The following is a 10,635-nucleotide window of genomic DNA, read 5'->3' as shown; positions in this document are numbered from 1 at the left end:
GTAGTAAAAAAGATTGTTTTGAAGTACGTATTTTCCAAAGATTCTGCAAGATAGATCTTTACAGTTCAACTGTATCAGATGAATCCAACCTAAAAATCCCTCTGCAGAATATCATTATTTTAGCCATGATGAATATCAGTGCTTCATAATCTGAGCATTTGCTTTTCCAACTCCACACGCTGGCATAAGCAGGAGTGAAAAGGCAACTACTTCTGTTCTGAAAAACGATTATTTAAATACTAAACTAAAAAAGAAGGAATTTTTTTTTATTTTGAAAATCAGTAAGAAGATTCAGCCATTTGGTGGAAGACCCTCATATGTCTCTCAGCAGCCATTACATCTGGCTGTTTTGAGCTGGCTGTAAATTCCAAAAGGCAGAAGGTATGCTCTGAAAAGACACCGCAGAAAGTGGGGCTCTTGACCTGTGCATCACCAGTTTAATGGATTCCACAGGTGAGATTCAGCTCCCCTAATTTTAGATGTCTACAGAGTTTATCTCTACATCTGAGCCTGTTGCCCCATAGGCACTTTAAAGATATGTCTTATCTGATCTGTTTTAAATATCTACCTTAGGATGAGATGATTCATGATGTCAGTATCTTTTTCTCTGCTGCGGCTGTAATAGGGGCCTGAGGTGAGTAGCTTGGCTGGAGAGCCTTCCATGTAGCCATCTACAGCTGATTAGATGAACCCTGCCTGAATGCTCTGCCTCCACAAGGCTGGTAATTTATGTGAAATGATTTGGTTAACACTGTTCGTTGCTATTGCAGTGTTTTGTCTGTATCACAAAACCACTACCACATCTGGCACAAATGAATCCTCGCAGGCTGAAACCACCTAGAGGCTATTGATTAAAGAGGAAATCTGAATCATGTAGATAAATTTCGTCACTACGTTATCTTCTTGCCTCTAGAGATGTTCCAGATCACAAGTTAGGTATGGAGTTCTCACTACACCTACCACTGTAGTATCTAATCTGTGAAGACAGAAGTCTCCGGTTCCATGCTTGTTAGTCCAGCTCATTTCAAAAACACTATATTCATTTAAATGTTAAACTGCTGCTCTACTGGAAGTTTAGAAGATATGAACTGTAAGGCACAATGAAAAACAATTTAGTCTCAAGAAGAGAAGTCTGAAGAGAGGGAAAATAGCAGTACACAAATATATAAAAAGTAACTGCAAACGGGAAGGAAATAAACTACTCTTCCTGTTTACTGTGAATAGGCTAAAAAGCAATGAGCGTGTAGTACAAGGAGACTTAAGTTACTCCAAAGTGAGCTGGCAGGCAACGACAAGCCATGCAGCCACTTCTTGGAGCTGAACAGCAGCGTCGTGCCATCTTTTAGACAACGAGGAACTCAACAGGAGCTGCTGTCTCACAGAGAGGCAGCAGCAGCTCCTGCTTCCCTGCAGGCACTGAGCCAGCTGCCTCCGAAAGGGGTGGGAGGGTTACAGCTCCACCGCACCCGTGGGCCTCTGAAAGGAGCTGGGAGCCCTTGGCTCGCTAAGCAGCTTTTCAGTCTCAGCATGAAGCAGGGGTTCCAGGCTCGCAGCTGAGGAGCGGGGGCTGCGGTGACATGATGGCAGCCTGGTGCCCTGCTTCTTAGGAGAAGCCAGTTGCTACTGGGGTTGGGAACCCTGCCCCAGTTTGGGGATGCGGTTGATGTTCCGGAGATCCAGTGTGGTGAACATCCATCCCGAGTGTACGGATACATTTAGTCTTAAGGCAGTGTGATGGACTAGATGTCTCAAACCCCCTTTACTTTCTATGATTTGTTAACTGGTAGGGGTGCAATGTGCAAACTGAAGCCAGAGCTCCAGCTGCGTGACCTGCACTGCTGACCAAAGCCAGCACAAGGGACAGGGTGGTCTTTGAAGAACCCATCTAGAAAAAAGACTCTTTTCTCCTGACATATTTTTTATGGTTCTTTCTCTGCTACCATCACAAGAAATATGACTGAAAGATTATGCAGCTGGGTGCTCCTGTTCACTACTCCTTGTTCCTCTGTAGGAAATACTGTTGTGACAGTATATCAACAATGTAGAAAACATCTGGGGGGGGTCGGACACGACACACACCTTAAGGAGGACAAAGTGATTTTATTTAAAATAAAAACTGAAACAAAACAGGTTTCACTCACCCACATTCACAGTCTCCCACTCACAAGTGCAGCCACCAGGCACCAGGTCAGCATGTTCAAGCCATCCATCCAAAATCCAGGCAACATGAAGATTGTGCCCAGATAATAGGTCCAGGATCTGTTGTGATGCCATGGAGAACAAGGGATGCCAGCTATCAACTCGTCCTCATGTCTCCTGGGTTATTCTTGGGTTCGTGACCATGCAGAGGGTTTGGATATCTTTTTGTATCTTTTTGGAGCTGGCAGTATCTCCCAACTCTGGCAGTCATCAGGACTAATCACTTTGTCTCCAAATCTGAGCGTCTGGTGAAACAGCAGGTAGATGCCCTGCAGTCTTGATGCCCTGCTAATCCAGGTGTCATTAACACAGGCCATTCAGAGAGCCCTTCCCCTGCTGAGTGCTCCTGCTGGTGCCTCCACACCCAGGCCTTCCCATGCCTTCTCTGCTCACACCTATACAAACTTCTGTATTACAGGTCTCTACACAGCTTCCGTTCCCTTGTGGTTGCTGGAGATCCTTCACTGGCCAAGGGACAGACCTAATCAATACTCAACAGCAACAGTGAGGGAACTAGGAAGGTGGACCTTTCTCTTGAAGACCAGTATTGTGTTTGGTTCATTTGCCCCTCAGGCTTCATGACTTAGGTCTTTTAGTTCCTGGCAGGGCACAGCAAGGGCAGCGAGGACAGTGGTGCAGCCACTGCGGCATTGCTGGGGCAGGGGCTGATGGCCCTGTGGGGCTGACATGGGGTCCTGGGCTGTAGGCAGGGCAGGTGGAGTCCCGGGGGGCTGACATGGGGACGTGGGCCATGGACAGGTGGGGGGAGCAGTCGGTGCTGGTGGTGTCTTCAGGGCCCTGACAATCCCATGGGCATTTTTGAGCTGTCATCACCCCAGTATTTGGTCAGTGACCCTCTAGAGGTTTTTCAAAGAAGACTCTAATGTGACATAAAAGTTACATTTGGTATTTAGAAATGGTAATTGGAAGAGAAAAGGTTTACAGAAACCAAAGTGAGAAGCATTACTGCCTTCTTCAAAGTATAATACTAATGCTGCTTAATATAGGAGCCATCTTGACTAGGTGCCTATTTGGATTTAGGCAATTACTAGCTTAGCAGTTCAAACCAGTTTGCAATGAGAATGTGCAGCACCCAAGATTTACTGATGCGCCTCTTTCATTTCTTCTTGCTGCTATAAATCTCTCTTCTTTTGTCTTCACCTTCTGTTACTTTGAGCTTGCCTACAAGAGAAAGACACACTCATAAAATTGCAATCCACTTGTAAACCAATACAGTTAACTCCAGGCATTCATGCAGTGTTCAAAGAGGGGCAGTGGATGGATACACAGGACTTTTTCCTATTGAGCAAGATCATACTATAATTTTTTTGGCAAAGGGCTACATTTTTAATACCTGTAGGAATGCAGTGGCAGCCAACACCTTGCACAGAGGCAGCAGTCCCTACTCCTGCTCTATGACTGCTGCGGACCAGGCTGCCTTGGGTAGAAAAAAGGCAGTTGCTGCAGTGTGAAGCAGCCTGCTTCACAGCACGTAGCAGAACTTAATGGCAGCAGAGGCTTCTGCTTTGGTGGGACTAGCTGACTGGCTATATGCTACCTCTGTCCAGCAGATTGTGGTTCCTGCTGAGATCAAGACCATGCCCCCAACCTTTCTTCCCATTTGGAGGACACAATCTGCAAAAGAAGCTTCTGGATTCTCTTTGTTCTGGTGTAGGAAAATTTATTGCTTTGCAAGTTCTTCCTGTTCCTAATTGACCTGATCTAACCTGAAATAAGCCATTTGTATTCCTGCAAAGGAATACCAGGGTATCCACATGGCCTTTTGCCCAGGTTTAACATAATTTCTTTAAAGCACCCTGCAAATTAATAGTAGCACAACTTTCCTGTGCAGGCAAGCCCTTAATCTAATTGGAACACGGAAAACAGCATTTGGGAAGACACAGCAGTGCATAAGTTTGGGGAGTGAGAGAGGGAGGCAATATAATTTGGAGTCCAGTGGGGAGGATGGAGAGATCTGAATGCAGAGAGATAAAAGTGATTAAGGTTTTTTAAATCCAAGCTAGCAAGGAATCTAGGGATATGAAAAATAGAGTCTGACTCACAACTTTTCAGTGTTCATTGAACTGACATCTTCCTTCTGTTCATTCTTCCACTCAGGACAACAACCCCTGCCATTTTAATCAAAAGCCACTCTCCCTTCCATCCCCTACAACCCTGAGCCACGGAAAAAGCCCAACATGGTTCTGGCAGGGCACAAGCCGAAGCATACAGTTAGAGCTGCCTCTAAGTAACAATATTTACTACTTCAAAATATCTCTCTCACTTACTAAGGAGTACTAGCAACCTTGGGCATTCCTCAGATAGCTGAGGCCACTGCTGCTTAACTTGAATGCTCCTGGCAGTCACACCATGTTGCACAACCACCACCTGCAAAGGTCAAAGCTTGCCAGGTGTTCACACCTGGCAGCAGGAGTCAAACCCGTTCACACAAGAGGAGAGAGTTGCTGGCAAGGCCCTTCCTTGAAACCCCAGGACATACCCGCCCCATCCTTTATGTGCAGCGTGGCCAGGGCAAATCCTCCACAGCCAAGAGAGGTGCACGGCAGAGTGAGGGACTCACTGGCGTAGCAGGGATATTTAGCTGGGACATGGGCCAGAGGCTGGGAGTGAGGGGCTGGATATTTCATCAGGCTCTGCTCTGGTTAGTAGCTAGTAGCAGCGATCCCTGCTAGGCTGGGCTAAGAACAGCTTTCTTCAGACCACAGGGCAGTGACTTCAGTAGCCTGTCAGTTGTGCACACGGGGGACTCAGGGAGGAAAAAGGGCGAGTGAGGCAAGCCTCTCCTGCTGCAGTACTACACTCGCTCTGGACCCAGGCAAGGGAGGCAGCCCCAGTAAGACACGAGGCCAGTCCTTTCTTGGGTCAGGCACGTAACATGGTAGGCTCACAGCAAGCATCATGGGTGTATCTTTGCTAGTCTGCTTACTCCTGCCTCGAAAGTGGACTTCATCAAGACCCAAGCAAGAGACACATAGGAAGGGAGTGCCACTAGGAACTATTCACCTACAGCTGAGAGCTAAAACTAACTAGTTCTTGTCTTGTGTCCCATCCCTCTGCCCATATTCTTGTTCCCCTCTGCTGCCATTTCAGTGGCAGCGTTGGGCGGCACTCGAGTCACCGGGCTCCTGGGCCCTGACCCCAGCTCAAGAAGTATCATCTCCTGTGTGAAACTCATGGACTCATTCTTCCCTGTGTCTGATCCTAGTGTAACAGAAGAAATAAGGACAAAACTATGCTTGTACTTCCCCAGTTCCCACAGAAGCCTGTGACTACTTGATCTTGTCACTAAACCATTACAGAAAAGAAAAAGAGGACTTCATTAAAGAAAAAAAAAGAAGAGAAGCCTTGAGTGCTGCCTCAGGTAAGGACTAGCATATGTTTGAAATGGCCAAACCCTCTCTGTGCACCCCTATTCTACAGTCATAGCTTATAAAACTTTCTGATTCTGTCTCTCCTTTCTGTAAAGAGTCTCTGCTTTCTGTAAACAGTCTTTTGTGGTTTTTCAGGACAAGATACGAATGTCTTTGAAGTTTTCAAACACGCTCCAGGCATCTTTTCAGAGAATCATCATGAATCTGCTCTTCATCAAGGCTTCCCCAATCAATTAGGTACATTCTATCAGTCTCTACCAGTCTGGGAGCGTGAAGAAACAAGGGACATAATGTCCTCTCTAAGACTTAGGGTAGAAGTGTACTCAGCATACGCAATGACAGAACAAAGTGTTGCAGCATAGTGGAAAATTTTGTAAATATGCTGTCAAATGCTGTCCAGGCACAGTTTAATAATCATATTTTTATTATTAGCAACTTCCTTTATTTGTTAGAGTAAGATTTTCTATCAAAAGAGAGACAAAAGGACCCAAAACAGAAAACCAACTGTGCACATTTTGGCTAAAATACCTGATGTAATGCTACAGGCAACAGAAAACTCTCCCCAGATTTTCCTGAGATTCCCCACTGACTCCCATGGTTTGTGTAATGAGCACCCCAGTGCATTCCTTCCCTGAGAAAATGTGGGTGCACATCCCGTGCTCTCCTATTCTGCCCCTGCCTACCCGGAGAAGGAGGCTGCGGCTCTGCACAGACTTCTTCAGCAGCAGTGTTGGCTGCAGCAGCTGCAGGCCCCTGTCTTCCCTGCCTGGGGCTAGTTACCCTTGCTCTTGTTGGACTGGCATAGGCGTTTGTGTAGCCACCCCAAACAGACTAAAGGACTTATCCAGGTGAAAAATAACACCCTTTCCCCACCAGTTTATTTGAGAGGCTGAAATGAGCTGGGGGTGCAGAGTGAGGTAGGGACTACATAAGCTGGCAATGCCAGTGAAAGAAATGCCTGGCTTAAGTGCACCAGCTTTGCCCTGCACACAGAGATAAAGCACACAGGGCGGGAAATACTCACTAGATTGAAGAAACTCATTGACTATGAACCAATATCCCACAGGCATTTCTCTGGGCAGAGAGCTGACTTAGGCAGGTTTTTTTCCTACCCCTACGAACAGGCAGACCTGTTTTAAACTAGATCAGTTCCTTCATTCACTGCACGGGCTGGCATCACTAACAGCTATACTGGGACAGCCGAGGGGACACCTTGAGGACAGGAACAAATGGCAAGTGTTGGGAACTGCCTGCACCAGTACTGCCGCTGAGAGAAATGTCTGAAGAATGACAGCCTCCCAAATGTGAGGAACCTGGGAAGTCCATCCAATGCAACAGGCCTGGTTTTGTTTTGAAGTTAGAGGAAGGGTGCCAGCTTTAAAAATGCTTTTTCATTTTGTTCTGCCACATAAATTGCTTTTACGTATGTTATTTTAAAACTTACCCATTGGTCCAAAGAGTTTTGTAGTCGCTGCTGTAGGGAAAAGCAGACTTTGTAGTGAAGGCTTCACTAACAGTACACCAATGGTTGCATGTGGTTCTTCTTTTCATGTTATTCCTCCAAATCAGTAAGACTCTGCCTTTGGATGCCTAAAAATGTCCCCAAAAATTTGGGAACTGATCAGATGCAGCATTTGAAAATTACGCTGTTAAAGACAGATCTCTGATATTACTGAGACATATACACCGTTGACTAAAGACTGTTTTCTCAGTCCCTTTGCTAATTTGTGGCTGGACAACATTAACTTTTATTTTTTATTGCCCTGCCAGCTTGCAATATTAAAGACTTGGAAAAATATGGTATGTGGTCTTAGTCTCATAGCTAGCTCTATAGAACAAGAAACAAGTTTTCAGTACTGCAACCTGAGAATTATATCCATGGTAGGATTTATTTTTTATCACACTCTGGATTTCAGGACCTAAGTCTGGGTTGCCTTACCATTAGTAAAATAACTCCTTCCCTTAGAAGTAAGTCCATAGTTCTGTAAGATGGGAAATCTGCTTGTTAAGACGTCTAGTACCATATGACCTGTTGATAGTCTCAAGACAGATAAGGAAACTCGTGTACGCAAGGCCAGCGTCTATCAGCTTTGGGTAAAAATATTCTAAAAGGCAGCTACAACTTCATAAACAGTGTTGACTTTACAACCCACGCTGCTTGGTGGCAATCGGGGATACTGCTTTCCTAATGCACAGCAACGATCTCCTCAATACTCAGAAAGCTGTATCTCTAGCTATTTTGAGGCTAACAGTGTAGCCTTTCAGAACGCCTACCAGATGAGGCTCTGCAGGTGAGGGAATAGCAAATTTGGGAATCCTGCTAGGATTTAAGAACTGAGTGTCCAAACACCCAGCAGTGTCAGGTTTTAAGCAGTTTTGAGTCCATCGGCAAAAACTTACTGAGTTTAACAGACAGCGAGCAGGATTTGTGAGGACTCCAGTGTTAGCTTAACGCTTGACTCAAGTACTCATTAGCTGCTCAACTTCCTCCAGCAAATTGTCTCTGAGTCAGCTGCAGGAGAATAAAAAGTGAAACTGAGAATACATAGTCCTGCCTAATGCAGATGGTAACTTAATAACAAAGGGAAAACTGACTTCCCTAAGCAATGGGAGCACTTGCCTGCCTGCAGCAGAAGACTCCAACTTTCTAATTTGCTCTGCCTTGGGTGGACTGTGTGGAAGCACACTGCCAGCGTACACAGTATGACACACACACAGGCCCCTCTACAAACCTGTCATAGAGGCAAGTGGGCCCACCTGCTTTCTTGACTGCAGGACTAGGAATTAAATTGCTGTAGTACTTTTTGTAAAAAAACCTGCACAGTGAAGAAAGATTAATTAATGTCATTTTCTAGTGCATATGAATTATATCAAAAAATGCTCTTGTTTACAAAAGCACTGTAGGCATTGTAAGGATGTAAACATTGCAGAATTGTTTAGAATTTAGAATTGTCCGCAAAGTTGTAAGAAGAAAAGGAATTAAAAGATTTATTTGAAATTTGCTTTCAAAAAAATGCAGTTTGGGCCTAAGTCCAATAACAGCTTTTTTAAAAATATAGAATCTTTTTTTTCCTTTTAACTGTCAGGCAGCCTTCGTGAACACACCTGCAAGCATTTAAATGATATAAATAGGTGCACCTGGGGAAGACATAAAAGTATAAAACTTTAACTCTGGAGCTGTAGCTGGCTAAAGAAGCATTATGGAAGACCAAAGCAGAAGAATGGTAAATGTTTTGTTTAAGGACAGACACTGTCCTGTATAGAACTGGTTGGTTTGTCTGTGAGAAGGAGTACTTGTTGCTTATTTAAGCATTTTATTTGTAGGTGTTTAAATCTTGTAGGGCTTAATTTCTGGAATGGAAGGACTAGATGGCTTTAGTCCATTTCTGAATGGAAGGAATAGATGGCTCTAGAGCTCCAACTTTAAGGGCAGCAGAAAGAACTCTGTGATCAGGAAAAACTAGGTAAAAATAAGGGGTTTTGTGTGTGTGCAAATACTGTGGAAAAGTTTTGTCTTGCTTTTAAATCCCACAGTGAATCTAGCCATCCTTCTAGAGTATGAATCTTCCTTATACTTTCTTGTTGGAAGAGGCAGGAGCCTGAGGAGGAGGGAAATGGAGGAATAATTGCTATGTGTGGATCAAGGACAACCAAACCCCATGTCCTTTTCCTGGTGACTTAATAGCCTCAGAGGTATTCTGATCCTGTAAGCATGTTTGTCAGTACTTTTACTGACCCAAATTCAAGGAAATGGCTCTAGCATTTTCTGTGTCAGCAGGCTGTGATGGGATGGAAGGGTATGGGGGTGTTTCTCTTTTTTTGAAAAGTGGCAGGTAGCTTAATGCTTATTACTTGACTGACATTTTACAGGCTAACAGTAAACATGAGTCCTCATGAGTCCAAGGTGGGGCTTTTTGTGGATATAATGGGATAGCTTGGTAAAACTGTCCCTACAGGGAAAATAGGGGTGACCTTTGGCATCTCAATAGATTTGATGGCTAAAGAAGGTTTTGGGAAAAAGATAATGAATGTCTGTAATAACTAGTCTTGACCACTAAAACCGATGTGTTGGGGTGAGTGACTCCCAGTGATGTGCCACTGGACAATAGGCACAGCGTGTCATTTCGTAGCCCTGTAGGCATGGCCAGAGCCACAAGTTAATGTGTCTGCATCCGTGTTTGAGGGCAGCTGAGCTGTGATGGCCCAGAGTGGGTGAGAGGGGCTGCCTGGAAAAGGGTGAGGTGACAGCCTCTCAAGGAAGCATGCAGAAACTAATGCCAGGATTCACAGTGGGGCCTGTAAAGGGAAGGAGCCCGAGTTCCTGCCCTGCAAAGGCACCGTGGAGAGACCTCTGTGGGGGAGGGGGGAGCCGAAGCAGGAGACCGGTCTATTTGTGGATGAAGCACCCCCTGTCCCGCTGACCATAGTCCCAGCTCCCGCTCTAGACGACACTCCAGCCGAGCGGGCCCCACAGCGCGCCACTACTAGCACCCTCCTCCTTCCCTCGCCGCGCTCCAGCCCCGCACGGCGCTCTCGCCGCCTCTCCATTAGGACCTACGCCACTCTGCCGGGGGAAGCGCACAAGATGGCGGCGAGCGCCGGCCGGGCCGCCCACGTGACCTAGAATCCGACTCCTTCTAGAGACATCTCAGCGGCGCGCGCGGACGACGGGGGCCGGCGGGGCGCTCTCGCGAGCACGCCGAACAAAAGGAGAGGGCGGCTCGTGATCTCGCGAGACCTCGGGGCCGTTCTCCCCCTGCGGGGAACCGGGCGGGGGCGGAGAGCGGGCCGCCGGGGGCAAACCTCGCGGTATCGCCAGCAAAGCCCGGGAGACCCAGCGGCTGCCGCGCGGGCCCGGCGCCCGAAGTCTCGCGACACCTCCGGAGCGCCCTTCACCGAGGGCTGAGCTGCGGAGGCCAGCGCAGGTCTCGCGATAGCCCTCCCCCGCTTCCCCGCCGGTGCAGCGCGGTCCGTTTCTCTCGCGATAGCGCTGGGCAGGAGGAGGGGGAAGGGAGCGCTCGGGAAGGGGCGGTAGCGTGCGCGC

At 46.7% G+C, this 10,635-nt stretch overlaps 1 long non-coding RNA gene across 4 annotated transcripts; it reads right to left on the bottom strand.

Annotated features, from left to right (window-relative positions):
- Positions 1-2,136: 2,136 nt before the first annotated feature.
- Positions 2,137-10,626, bottom strand: LOC142418408 (uncharacterized). 4 transcript variants are annotated; one of them, XR_012778283.1, is made up of 4 exons: positions 10,150-10,626; positions 7,992-8,103; positions 7,036-7,181; positions 2,137-3,381 (listed from the first exon to the last, which is right to left on the bottom strand). It is a non-coding gene; the product is annotated as an uncharacterized LOC142418408 (long non-coding RNA). The 4 variants fall into 4 exon arrangements; XR_012778282.1 differs by lacking the exon at positions 10,150-10,626 and adding an exon at positions 8,212-8,376 and having other exon boundaries at positions 7,036-7,208; XR_012778281.1 differs by lacking the exon at positions 10,150-10,626 and adding an exon at positions 8,212-8,376.
- Positions 10,627-10,635: the final 9 nt, after the last annotated feature.

This window comes from Mycteria americana, chromosome 1, assembly GCF_035582795.1.
Source record: "Mycteria americana isolate JAX WOST 10 ecotype Jacksonville Zoo and Gardens chromosome 1, USCA_MyAme_1.0, whole genome shotgun sequence".
In the NCBI taxonomy this organism is placed as follows: Eukaryota; Metazoa; Chordata; class Aves; order Ciconiiformes; family Ciconiidae; genus Mycteria; species Mycteria americana.
This window is presented reverse-complemented; position numbering and strand designations above follow the sequence as displayed.